Genomic DNA, 14,645 nt, shown 5'->3' with positions numbered 1-14,645 from the left:
TGACCTACTGACTGAGAGATCGTAGCAGACGGAGGGAGACTGTTCCACAGTCTGGGTGCTGCCACAGAGAAGTCTCTGTCCCCTCTAATTCTTAGCCTGACTCTAGAGTCTGGCAATAAAAGCTGGCCAGCTGACCTCAGGTCTCTGAGTGGAGAGTGGGGCTGAAAGAGCTCACTTTAGTAAGATGGGCCCACCCCATTGAGTTTAGACTAAAAAACAATAAATAAAACCTTAAATTTCACCAGAAAAAGAAAAGGAAGCCAGTGAATAGTGTCGTTCATTTAATACAAAAATACTTTAATTATGTTTAGATTTTTTTGATCAATTGAATGACAAAGATTATGGGTCCTTGCAGTGTGAAAATTGTATGGAAATTTTCACACTGCAAGGACTCAATCCAATTGTATGGATTGGATTGAGATATTACTGTAGTTATGTAACTAATAATGTACCAGAGAAGAATTAGCAAATATTAGACATTTTAGTACATGCATAAGGTCAGCAGTAGGAGTTAATGCTACAAAAGCATGACTGAAAGTTATAAATCATAATAGTAGTGACACAGACCACATCAAAAAAAATCTGCATGTATTACTGATTTCTAAAATAACGTTTAAAGTTAAATTCTGAATTTAGGATTCAGGCTTTTTCTTGTGAATCATTGAGATATAAAGGTGATCTTTAGGGTTCAAGGATGAAGACATACTGTGTGAATGATCCTTATCAAACGCCGACACTTGAGTTCTGTGTTACTTTTTTTTTCATTTTAGATTTTACTGTAGCCAATGAATTGTGGATGGCAAGCTTCAAGTACTTGTTTCTAAACCATACATGTTTGACACCTGTGCTCTAAAAAATACCAAAGACACGGAACATTTTTGAAGAAAAATTATCTAATTGTGTAATAATGTTGTTGTTTTTTTTGTTAAATTTATAGTATTCAGCCTATGTCCACTGATCATTTAAATATATTTGAAAAATCTCTTTACAATGGAAGCTTTGTATATGACCACTGACTCCATGTGGTGCAACAAGTTCCCAACAAGTGTGAAAGTCAGTCTGACTGTGTCGCAGATCATGTTAAGATAATTGTTCGGCCTTCACCGCCCGGTCACGGTCAGTCATGGCGTTATCCTTTGACATAAACTATGTAATTGCAATGGCAGCCTGTTTGAGATCAGCACCGAACGTCACTTATGTGATGGACAGGTCCTGCCTCTCCTCCTCAGATAAAGCCAGAATATATATCCATAAATAATCAAGCTCTCTGTGACATTTAAGCAGAGGTGACAAAAGTGATATTGAGAAGAAAGACGTGCATAGCCACAGAACGAAGACCCGATTTCTGCAGTGAAAATGTGACATGAAAGTAAGTTGATTTTTGTATGTATAGAAGTATGACGTAGATTATATTTAGCGAGGACATAAATGTACAGGAGTACAAACTGTGAATATTGCTTGTATCCATGCATTCTGGTTTTCATGACACATATCTTAAGCAGCAACACAGACCATGAGCATTTTTAATAGCTGCATCACCACACTCCTTGTGGGGATGACAGGGATGATTAGAGGGAGCAGAGTGATGATGAAGCAGAATTAGTACGATCCCCACGACGCGCCACATTTCCTTTACATGCCTTTTTGTAAACTCCCCTCTCTTCCTTCTAACAGCAGCGGCTCCCCGGTTCATCAGCGGACGTCTCCTTTTTGTCCCACTGACACCGCGGCTCTGAATGCACACCGGCTCTGCTCCTTTAAATGAGCCTTTGCGCAGAGCATCCGAATCACCAGAACCGCATCAGCGCTGGGGTGGGTTGCTTAGCAACTGGACAGCACAGAGATCCCCGAAGAAAACCTCCCCCCCCCCCCCTTTAAAACTCAAGTTCTCGGGTCGTCGGTGTGCAGCCTGGTGTAAGAGTGTTTCTGGTCCAACCGGACGGGAAAAAGGAAGAAAAACAAAAAAACAAAAAAAACAAGAGCGCCTGATAATAACATCAGATCAAACCGAGAGAACCCTGTCTGTATTTCTGTGCCTGAGCGCGTGCGCAAGCTTAAAGGCTTGTGTGTGAAAGTGGGCGCGCGCACTGCTTGTGCGTGCCGCGCGGTAAAGAACGCGGCGAAGTGAAACAAACGCACGGAAACGCACCGGCGCACACTGCGAGCATTTTAATGGCTTTTTAGGCAGAAAAAAAAAAAAAGAGTTAAAAAGCCAAATGTCGCCAAAAATTCAATGTAGTCGGATATTGTTTTAAATTAAACTGAGGAAGCACACAGGGTTCCTCCGTCATGTCATTCTGGACGAACGGAGCATGCTAACGTGTCCACACGCCATTTCTCAGCGGCCGGCGGAGGCAGCTGCGTCTGTTCGCTGTGGACGCACGTTTTGGCATTGAAAAAAAAAAGAGAGAGAGAGAGTGGGGGGCGGAGTGGGGGGGGGAATCCATATTTCTCGGCATGTACTTTTTTTTTCTTTTCTTATTTATTTTTTAATTTCTTCATCAGAGGGGTGATATAGTCCGCTCTGACGTCTGCATCAGATATTACCCAATGCTATTTCATTGTGCATTTTCCCCTCAGTGACTTTGCGCTGATCTACATCATCATCATCATCATCATCATCATCGGCGGCAGCAGCGGCAGCAGCAGCAGCGGCAGCAGCAACCGGGGTGGAAGGAAGAACAAGAAGAAGAAGAAGAAGAAGAAGATTTCATTTTTCTTTTCTTTTTGAACCCACCGCGGCGCCCCCTCCTCCTCCCCCCCGCCCCCTCCTACACACACCCCCACACACACACCCCACTCCACACACACACAGGCGCGCGCGCGAGCGCGCACGCACGTCAGCCGACCACCGTTTTCAGCTCAGTCAAATATCTTTTAAACAGCATCACGTTGTGGGTGAAGACTGGCGCCGGAGCGACGCTGGAGCCATGCCTCTTCTGCAGATTTGGACTGGGAAATTTCATCCGCCGATTTGATTGTCAGGAGGCTTGCTGCTTCAGCCATTCATGCCAGTGTTTGCTGTTTTTTTTTTTTTTTTTTTTTTTCCCCTCTTCCTTTTTCTCCCCCTCCTTCCCCCCAACCAACTCCCCCCTCCAGCTTCCCCCCCTGACACCCCTCAACTGGACTTGTCATCACTTTTAAAAGTGTCCTATATGCTGTTCTGTTTTTAATTCGAGCAAAGATGTTTGATCTTCTGGTGTTGGTCGAGGGGCTCTGTGACCTGCACGGATTTCCATAGCTGAAGGAAAACAGCGGGGTCCTAACAGCAGATTTCCTCCTCCTCCTCCTCCTCCTTTTTTTTTTCTTTTCTTTTTTTGTTTTGTTTTTGTTTGTCCATTATAATAGCACACTTAAAAAAATTGCCTGCATAGATGTAGGCGAGTAATTCGACTGATTTTTTTTTTTTTAAAGAAGGCAATTGTTTTTTCTTTCTTTTTTGTTTTGTTTTGGGATTTTTTTTTTGTTTTGTTTTTTTGTTTGTTTTTTTTAATTGGCTATTTTAGATTTTTAGTTTGTGCGTTTTTCGGGAGGACCACTGGACTGGTTGGATTATAGGAACTATAAGGATTCGTGGAGATGTTGGGTCGTCAAGAAGAAAAAATATGTGGAATTTTCTCTGGTTTGGTGGCTTTGTCCTTCCTCTGCTTTGTTCAAAGGTAAGATAATCTCCATTTAAGCCGAGTGGAAAGAAAAATAGAAAATAAAAATAAAAAATTGTCCAGCGACATGTTTAATTAGGGATCGATAACAACCCGAAATGTGGCAAATCGCATTAAGGGGGTGGGGGGTACCCAGGCCTGCTCATTGTAGGGGCATCGCTGCCGATATATGCTCTATTAGACAGAGCTGCGGCGCGCGCCAGCGTAAAAACACGCGCGTGCATCATAGCAAGCCAACTGGGAAAAGTAACCTTTTCCTCATATCTAAATGGAGATGTATTTGGTGCACAGATAATAATAATAATAATAATAATAATAATAATAATAATAATAATAATAATAATAATACTTTATCATTGTAGCGATTTGATAACGTATTTTTAATAAGATAAACAGCTGGATTTATGTGTTGTGGTCAGTAATATAGTCACATATTTAATTGTTCTAATTGGCCATCTCGTGGAAGTGAACCAAATCAACTAGAACTGGGGGAATAAAAAGAAGGAGAAGAAGAAGAAAATCCCTGCAGGTTCCATCTGCTTGCAGCTATCCAGATAGAAAGCTGGGAAAGCTTTTGAGCCTTTTAATAAATCAGCTCATGTCAGGGCCTTTCAATGTTTACAGCACACATTTTGTGCACAAGCCCCCTCCAAACATCACAGCAACCAGAATCTGCTGCTCAGCTCCCTCATTGTTTTGATGGTGAAGACACTGATGTACATCCCTTGTGGCCTACTCCGTTTCCTTGTCTGCAGCGGCCCATGGTGTCAGTTAAAAGATTTAAGGTGCTCACTGAGACTGAGGCTGCACTTTTATTTATTTATTTATTTTTTTGACATTTTGCTTCCGTTATACACCCGATCACAGTAACAAGAGATGGTTTCTCATATATAGCCCCAACGCTGACGCTGCCAAGGTGTTGAAGCTTACAGAGATTTTTGAGAGCGCCCAGCGCGATGAACAACTGCACAGTGAGTTAATAAAAGGGTGCTTCCATGACTCAGGCAATCCTTTTCCCCCCTTCCTTCCTTCCTTCCTTTTGTTTTGTTTTTTTATTTTCCCTCAGCACTCAGCTCGCACCTTCACAGTACAAAGGAACATCAAGTGGAGAACTGGACCAGCTGAGAGTGTTGCAGGTCATGTCACCCCATATTATTAGTGTTGGTCAGACCTGAGCGTGAGGGAGATAAAACAGTCCACATCCTGGCTCAAACTGACAGGAAGATGGGAAGCTTTACTTTTTTCTGGTTCTTCTTCTTCTAAAAAACAAAAACAAAACAAACAAACAAACAACAAAAAAAAAAACGCCTGTGTGAATAAGATGGAGCTTGCAAGAAAAATGAATACATTAAATCTAAGTTAATTCTCAGCTTCTTGAAAGACTTGCATATATGATATGCTTGACTGACTTATTGTCATCAGAACGCTCCTACAATTGACTTGATGGATGTGCATGATATGCGAGTCCAATGCATAAGGCACAATTTTCAACCATACCCCAGATTTATCATTTTTTTAAATTCTTCACAGCACCGATCAGTTTTTATGACACATCTCTAAATGATTCCAAGGGTGTAGCTCAGGGGGGTTTTGATGCAGTGTTCTGCTACTTTCTTAAATGACTAGAGTCTTTGCGACTTGATTTTTGAACAAACCCAGAGCAGACGGATGTAGGAATCTGAAGGTAAATGTTGGTTCAAGAAGGGGCCAGGGTCCAAAAGCGGACTTCAAAGATCCCTCAAAAACGACTCCGATCTCAAAACAGTGTCACTTCGGTTCTGGCGCACACCGATTTATAAGACTGATTATTTACACCGAACCTGATGGTTATTTACACAAGGGAATGGAGGCGGTGCACCACCATAGATCTTCCCGTGTGAAACATGGAGAAGAGGAAATGTGTGCATGAACACCAAGCGAACGATTTACACACTGCCTCACTTTTCGGTAACCAGAAATGTTAGGACACATTTGATTGTTAACCATCTGCACCTGTTTTTTTTGTGGTTATTCGTTTCTCATTGGAGGTTTGGTTGGTGCACCGCTTACACGTTCAATCTCCTGTGTAAATAATCACATGGTACAAACAACGATTAAAGGTCCGTAGTGTAGCGTTTGCTTGAACTGTTGTAAGTACAAGTTGGCCTTGGACCCTCCCGGACAAGCTGTTCGCATCAGGCTCTGGGTCCAACTACTGTAGTTTGTATTCATCCTATTAACCGCATAGCGAATCAGAACTACTCATAAAAAAGGAAGATACGTTCTTCACTGTGCCAGGTGGTAAGAAAAACCCTTTTAGACAAAATAAGCCCTCCGTCGGTTAATGTTTCGAACAAGGTGTTCATTTTTCCACCTTCTATCTAAATGTGGACACGAGTTCTGAAAAACAGAACAACCCTGTTGGTGCTGATTGGGAGAGGAAAAGAAAAAAGCACTTAAGCTTGTGGTTTCTGCCCTCAGCTCCTCCAACGAAAGCACCGGAATGTCTGTGGCCAAGACTACCGTGGACAAGTTGCTGAAGGGATATGATATCGTCTGAGGCCTGATTTTGGAGGTAGGTGCTGTAATCGTGTGGGAGTGGAGGTTACTGATGTTTCATTGGATCAAGCTTTTGGATGTCCTGATATTTGCAGTCGTCAGCCTGCAATCTGGCAATGGTTTGGCCTGCAGTGAAACTTAAGGATGAGCCGAGTTGTGACTTTATCCATGCACTTACAGAAGATGGCTGTTCCTTTAGAGTCAAGTCAAGCATTAATGGGAGACATAAAACAATTTGTCTTACAAAGCATTTAATTTTCTTTGAACACTTTTTCATTTTTTACCATATTTCTACTCTTCTGTGCAGTTCTTGGGGTCTCAGTGAGACAGAAGAATAATGGTAAAAGCTTTTAGTTGCTTTAACTACTAAAAGTCTGAAAAGTGTGGTGTGCATTTGTATTCAAACCCAATACCTCAACCATTTGCCAACCACCTTTAAGTGCGACTGCAGCTACAAGTCCTCTGGTGTATATTATTGTTTAATCAACTTTGCACATTTCTATTTACAAAACATCCCAATCCACTGTCAGCCATGATGGAGACCATATATGATCAAGGCTTGCCCAAAATCCGAGCCGATTGAAGGTCCACACTTTGAGCCATCTCGTTGCATAAATGTGTTTGATCTAAATCTAAACGATAAATAAAGATATGTGCGGTGTTGGTTTTTCTGCGCACTCCTTCTCCCCGACACTTCTGATGTGTTCCTGGATCTAAATGGCTCTGTTTGTTCTTTAACGTTCTCTGACAAAACCTCTGAAGCCTCCACAGCACAGCTGGATTTGTGCTGAGATCAAATTGCTCACAGGTGGACTCTATTAATTATTAAAATGACTTCTGGAAGCAGCTGATTTCACTGATTCACATTTATGAGGATCAACCTATAAGGGACTGTTTAGGCTTCCAAATGAGTGCAAAAATTCAAATGACAATATATATTTTTTAACTTCCACTTCCATTATTTCACCTAGAGGTCATATATTATTTTTCTTCTTCTATATTATGTCACAAATCCCAATAAAATACCTTTCAAAATGTGGGAAAAAAAAATGAAAATGATGAGGCGTAAATTCTTTTACAAAGGAACTCGAACACAATCAGTAGGCAGAGATGAAGTACATCCTCTTTAGATGACACTATGTTCACATATTTATGCTCTTAACATTTTTAAAATACCATGAAACTACTAGCATAAATAATGCGGCTTTTTATGCCTGCTGCTGGAAATGAACAGTGTGGAGACCAGTTTCTTTTAAATGCCACTGGGACTGATTGTTTTTGCCGGATCAATTCCACCGCTGTGTTTGTCAAGTAGCATGCAGACCTTTTGAAGTTGAGGTTGCGTTTTTAGGTCAAACTTGGTTCAATTCATCTTTCTCCATGTTCTGCCGGGTATTTGCACAACATAAGGAAGTGTCCAGCCAGGATTTTGAAAAGAAATATGAACATTTGGGGTTTTGTCGCTTTATCGCCCCCCGTGAATGAAGTTTCGACTCGGTCCTTATTGGCGGTTCAGAGACTAATTTGCTCCAGAATTCAAATTGTGCTCATTGAGTTTGCAGGCAGCTTTACATGCTCATATTCTCCAATCTCAGCTTTCTGTGAGGACGGCTGTTGCTGCTTGATACTGTCAAGAGGACAAAAAAAAGAATCTTAGCGAGCTCTCAGGACGTAGTAACAGCGTCGGGTATCAAATTAACAAGAGCAAATGACACATCCAGAATGTGTGGCGTCAATTAATTTTGCAAGTGTTTTGGCTGGATTAAATTTTACAATTGGAAGAAAAGACATGCAAAAAAAAAAAAATAAATTTAAAAAATGCCACGACTTCTCGGATTCCTGTTTTTACCAGGATTATTAGGGCATGCCTTTCATTATTCAAGCATGATTAGTTTTTAGGTGTAGATTTGCATGCAAATGTTTATCTAAGAATTTAATCAACCTGCTGTTTATTTTTGCCACACGTATTGTATCTAGAAATGTGCTCTACATAGCTCTAAATGCAGAGAAATGTAGCGCATTTTATTAAAATAGCAAGTTGTATTACACCTTTGAGATATGCTTGAGTAATAATTACTTTGCCTCTAGAAGATTAAATTTGCATGACATGAACAGAGCAAAGGGAAAGCAAAACAAAAATCAGACAATGGCTCAGACTGTAACACTGTTGGAGTATCGGCAGGCCACAATAAGTAAATCTTCATTAGCGTAGACAGAGTGTTGGCATAGTGTAGCATGACTAAAGAATTACAGCAGGATTTAATTAGCCTAATTATGTGCGATGTTGCCTTTACACTCATGCCACAGAGTGTGTTGACAAAATCTCTTCATTCTGTTGAAAACAAAATTATTAGATTCACTAAAGGATCACATTTGTTGAAACACTACAGTAAAGGGAGCATATCTTTGTACAAATAAACTGTTTTTGTGTGTACTGGCACACGGCTTTTTGTACAAATCTCAGCATTAAGTGGCTCAGAACTGGCTGCCCGTTCAGCACCATGGGTTCAGCCCTCGTTGCAAGCATCAGCATGCTTTCCTTTCAGCCATTAAAAGACCTGGAATGTAAATTTTCCTCACCAAGAGTTACCTCATTGTTGAAACTGACATGAAATGCAGGGAGCATGTTTTCCTGTAAATCACTTTTACTCAAGGTGAATATGGATATTTGTTTCCCACCACAAAAATGCAAGGATTTCCACAGAAACACGGTCGAGGAATCAGGAACTTCACGTATGAAAGTATGTTATTGTTTGAAAACACATGGCAACGCGACAAGATTTCTCCATAAATTCACTCTTGTAGAATGAATGCTGTAGTTTAGTTTCACAGGCTGTAATAAAGTTTTACATAAATTGAAAGCATAAGCTAACTTACACTAACATATATGGTGTACTATTGTTTTTACCACTGGTGCCTTTTGGATTGTGCTCGCTAATTACATATGTTCTACTGGTATTTTGTGAATCAGCTGGAGGCAGCAGCTTGTCAGCCCTGCCACTATAACACACTTGATGATAATGAGATCAAGCAGGGAAAAGCATATAGCAGGTGCACCTCCTCATATAACCTTCCACTGGTTGCCAAAAGCAGATGCTCTGATGAAGCCTTGTGTGCCAAGATGCGTTAGCCTGATGTTAGCCACTGGAAAAAAAATAAAAAAAACGTTATGGTCGAGGTTATGTCTTCCGTTAAAGTCTGCGTTTGGAGTGCTGCCATCTCACAGCGGTTTCACACACTGCAGAACCGAGCTCTTTCTTTCAGTAAAGGTCTTTTTCACTTTGCTAAAAGAAAAAAAAATATCTGGCAATGAGTGATAGTAGTCTTCAGTGGTTTACTGTCCATTTCATAATTGGAGTTAATTTCCTGCTACATATATATTGCTGAAATGCAAACAGACATCACGGCATAATACTTTAAGAGCATTTGTGAATGGTTCCCATCAGATGTCTACATTCCATCATCGTGAGTCTAATTGGAGTTCAATTCAAAAATACATTATTTACATTATAAGTGTCGTCATAACTCAAATCGTACAAGTTTCTTCAAATGGTCGTTGTGGGTGTTGACGCTCTTGCAGTGAGGATCTCCAGTAGTGGTCAGTCCTCAGTCCAAGAAGAATCTAACTCGGTTGGTGTACGATCATCATGAGATGCTAACACCCCAGAGACAGAGATATTTCCCGGTATGTCCTAAATGATACCACCAGTTGTTGGCAAGCACTGCTAATTCTCCCCCATTTGCTTTTGCTGCTACTCTTTGAATCTTTCCCTGGCTTTATAGTTAAAAACATTTTGTCTCAAAGACAGAGTCAAGGAAATGATCTTTTCCCATTGTGCTTGATGGAAGAGATGGTAATACAATTTTAGAGAAGTAATAAAAATTTTTTAAAAATAGGGCTTTTAAAAATGAATTCTATTTCTTGCATGGAATTATTTTACCCTAAAAGTTATTTAATGGTTTTTAAGATCTAGAATTGGGTGCACAAATGATTAAAACATGATCAGAATAGTCATTCCGACTCAGAGGCGCTGGGAGGCTCAGTTGCTAATGCAGAGGCAATGATTTCTAAGATGGTCCTAAGTTTGATTCCTGGTCTCGTGCCATTTGTTGCACGTCTTCTACATGGTTTTAATATACAATAAGATTATATTTGCAATTAACAAGCTTAATGAAGTTGCGAGAAACCTCATGTTTCTTCAACATTTTGTCTGAAAAGGGAAATAGTCAAGTTGAATATTAAGCTATTTGATGCAGAAAGAAATCCTTAAATATCTGAAGAGATGGTACTCTTTGACTGAAATATCTTCAGCACTGATTTTTTATGATAGCCAAAGGTTGAAAGAGTACAACTAGAATATAGAAAATCCTTCATTTTGCCACAATGTGGTTTACAAACCAGAGTCTAAATTAAAAAAGCTGAAAAAGGATATATTGACAAATACAAATGTTGGTGCATTTTTTTTTTTTGAGAATTTATATTTTTTTTGAAGAAAAATATAAAGAATGCTGTTGCTAAAACTACATTTCAACAGATCACTGCCAGGCTTCATTTAATACTTTTAACATCACCTATAGGCACACACTCATCCTGTCAAAACGCTACGGTACGTCATTCTGGGACACCCTGATTTCCCTCGCTCAAAGAGTGCAACAAAGAAGAGTGTGTGGTGTCGCCCACCACCACACACTCTCAGACGCTGATCCGACGGGATATGGTGGCGTCTTTGAGCACACGCAGAACCGACTTCAGAAGCCACAGGGCACCGAGGATGTATTGTTTTAGGAACTTCTGGAAACGTTCTCACACTTGTCCTGACCCGTTAGGACGGCTTAGCAGGGGGCAAAATGATTCGATGACATTTTTTTTCATTGTACTTTTTGCGGTTTGCATATTTGTGCAAGTTCTGATTTAGAGAGTTTCTCCAGTTATGATGCAATGAAGGTGAAAGTGTGGGGAGTGGACGGAAGGAGGTTTTAAGAGTGCAAATCTCACCGAGAGTAGCCGCGGTTTGCTCCCACGCCAGAGAGCTGTAGTCCATCATCTCTTGACATTTGCAACTTCAGTCAGTTTTTTTTTTTCTTTTTTGCCACGGCACACTGCTGACAACCCTGAGCACTCAAGATTCAACTCAGACGGTTTTAAATTGGCACAATGCTGGACACGGACTTTAGATTTCCTGAAACATGGATAGTGCACATGCAAGCTTGAAATGAAACTACCCTGACTGATTGGGGCTCAATATTTGGCTTTTTGTTTTTCATTTGAGACTAAAAAAAAAAAAAAAAAAAAAACAACAATGACTACACTTTATAGTCTCTCCATTTAAACTTTAGAGTAAACTACAATGTTCTTATCCATATTCTACACATGGTTTCCAGTTGAGTAAAGTCTCCATCACTAGTTTCAGACAGTCATAACAACTTTGCTTTATTCCATAAGTACATTGAGAATGTTCATATGTGGAACTGAATATACAATGCTACCATCTGTACAGCAAATGGGCGACCAGTAGCATCCATCCGTCGTATAAAATGTAAGTCAGAGGAATCTCCTTTTGATGAAAGAGGATTTTCCCCAACAGCTGCACATGCTGCATTCAGGTGCAGCTGGGACACCGAGTTGTGGAAATATCAAAGAATCTCTGAAGTGGTTTCAAAAATGTTTTCTTTTCAAAAATGGGCAATTTTGAAATTAAAAATACAACCAACCATCTTGTCAGTTTTTGTCTTTCCATTTTTAAAAAAGTTTTATAACTTAAAAAAATATCAGTTTCAAGAAACTGAGATGTTAAAGAAGTTTTAAAAAAGCTAAAAAAAACCCCATAAAAAACAAAACCATAACAGGATAAAATCAAATCAAATCAAGTTAAATTAAATTAAATTAAATTAAATCAAATTAATTAAATAAAAACTAAACCAAGCAAAAGAAAACAGTCAAGAAAATCTGTCAGTCTGCTGTTATTTTGAGAGGATGTTAATTTGAACATTAGTCCAAAGTTCCCAATCAAGCATGAAACGGAGTCATAACGGACTAGAGGCAGTTCAGGAAACACAGCATCAATAAAAAAATGAAAAGGTGAAATAATGATAATAATGATGGTGAAAACAAAACTATCCAATTGGTCAGGACATCCTCTTTCTCTCATTACTGTTTAAAGGACCCCACACATCAAGGAACTTGTGATGATTGCCTGGCAAAGACTATTGAATGTCTTCAGGATAAATACAGGAGATCTTATCAATGAAGCATTATGAAACAAGCAAGGTAGTAGATTTCCATTCCCTCAGAATAACTCACTATGCTACCACCAAACATAACATGAGGCCCTGCTGGAGCCCAATATTATCAAATGGCTGTCAGATATCTGCCATCAACATTACTTTACATTGAAATATCTTGTGCAAGAAATCCATATGTTTAGGGCAGGAGCAGAGCAAATGGCCCAGAGTCCCATCATCTGGTTTACATTTGTCACAAACAGGTGTAGGTTTTTAGAAAAGTCTAGCCGACGGATGAACATAATTTTGTTATTTTTCTTGATCAAAGTGTTCCAAAAACATACCAAGCTGTCACTTTAGGACCCGTACATGTACCAATCCGTAAGATCGGTTCTACTCCAGTGCCTATACTGGTTCAATGTTGGCCAGGATGTCAGGAGGTCTTTGATGTTGGGGTGTTTGGTAAGGGTCATCCCCCTGTGGTAGGAAGCTGTTTGTGTGGCTATTGGGGCTGCGCTGGGCTCAAGTGGGCGTCCGTCTCTACAGTCCCCTCAGGAGCTCTCTCATCAGGTGCCTTCTCTTGGTCCTTGTGTTGTCTGTGTGTTGGGAGCTCTGGGCCCTGGGCCACTAGGGGCTGTGCCTCTTTGGCCTTGAGGCTGCTGCTCTTTTGCTTCACTGATGACCTGCCTGGGGTGGTGCTTTGTGTCTGCCTGGGGCTGTTGCGTCCTTCCAGAGTCATCTCCATCTGTCCTTTGTTGCCCGTGCTATGGGTTGCAGTCCTTCCATCCGTCTCACCAGTCTAAAAAGTGTACACCTCCAGGTGACAAATTCATTCACATACACCTGTACTCAACACAAGCCCAATTATTTCTGCTTACACACTCTCTCTCACTCACAGATACACATATGGTACATTTCTCAAAATGTAAAAAGGCTTTCCATACTTCCGACCTCTACCAGTCGATGCCTAACTTAGGGCTTGGGACGAAGTTTAGGACTAAAGTATGAATTGAGTTTAAGTTAGGTACAATTGTTCATTTTGCATATGAAACTCCTCCCACTGCAGTAACATCAAGGTTTTTTGCAATACATGAGGTTTACAACAGTACAGTGAACACAGCAATCACAGCAGAGGATCAACGATTAGGGGTTGATCCTCTGCCACGAGTCTCTATAATGTGTTATGTATTAGGAAAATGGTTCTTACAATGTATCAAATGCAAGGCCACTCACACACACACACACACACACACACACACACACACACACTCACACACACACACACACACACACACTCACACACACACACACTCACACGTAAACCAAATGGTTGAAGGTCATACAAACACAGGTTACTTTGATGCTGGATGAAGTCTGGATTCAATAAAATCAATGCCCTGCAGTCGGGAAACCATCTAAAGACTTCCTTTTAGATAGATCCTTCAGAGATCAGCATACCGCACTTGTGAAATAAAAAATAAATCAATCATAATCATCTGTCACAGGCAAAATTGTATTGATTCTCTGTGGCGTTTGTATCGTTTGACATCCTCATCCAAACGTATGAACTGTTTTCCCATGAACATTTGACTCTGCTCTGATTGCAATGCGCTTGTCCACCTGTACACCATTTCGATTACCAGGGTTGGGAGAGTACAGCGCGGGTGCTGAAAAGTCATTCAGATGCTGCACCATGGCATAGAAAAACTGAAATATATCAAGCACCCACTGTGACTGTGGGGGAAACACAATCATAGCAGTGTGCTTGTGCCCAGTGAAGGACCACTGCTGAGAATTGCAGCCATTAGAGAAAGTGTTTGTACCTTATACCCCATTTGAGCTCAGGTCGCATTCACTCATAGCAAAGTACAGTGGCAAGTTTTTAGGAGCCTTTCTTGCAATGGGTTGCAGACATGTACATACATGAGACATAAATGCTCGCAAATTCTAGAGAAATTGAAACACACAAGGCAGTGCAACTCAAAATCTCGACCTCCACAAGAGCGCTTCGTATCACCTTCAATGACCTACACATTTCTCCATTCAGTGATTTTTTTTGGTTTATGTTTTATATGACCCTTCAGTGACCGTGTCTCAAATGTGTGAACTTGTTGTGTACAAGTCTACCAAAAACAGGGATCATTTTTGACCAAGACGAGCTCATTCTGCTCTATAATGAAGCCTCAAAGCAATGACCCATAAAATGTATCTGAATAAATGTAT

At 40.5% G+C, this 14,645-nt stretch overlaps 1 protein-coding gene across 1 annotated transcript in view; it reads left to right on the top strand.

Annotated features, from left to right (window-relative positions):
- The first annotated feature begins 3,089 nt into the window (after positions 1–3,089).
- Positions 3,090–14,645, top strand: part of gabrb4 (gamma-aminobutyric acid type A receptor subunit beta4) — a 53,526-nt gene continuing 41,970 nt past the window's right edge. The window contains exons 1-2 of the mRNA XM_055043625.1: positions 3,090–3,659; positions 6,123–6,216. The gene's annotated coding sequence lies outside the window, so the exon portion shown is untranslated. The remainder of the gene's footprint in view (positions 3,660–6,122; positions 6,217–14,645) is intronic.

The sequence above is a fragment of the Poeciliopsis prolifica genome, unplaced genomic scaffold (assembly GCF_027474105.1).
Source record: "Poeciliopsis prolifica strain line A6 unplaced genomic scaffold, Auburn_PproV2 SCAFFOLD019, whole genome shotgun sequence".
Classification (NCBI taxonomy): Eukaryota; Metazoa; Chordata; class Actinopteri; order Cyprinodontiformes; family Poeciliidae; genus Poeciliopsis; species Poeciliopsis prolifica.
This window is presented reverse-complemented; position numbering and strand designations above follow the sequence as displayed.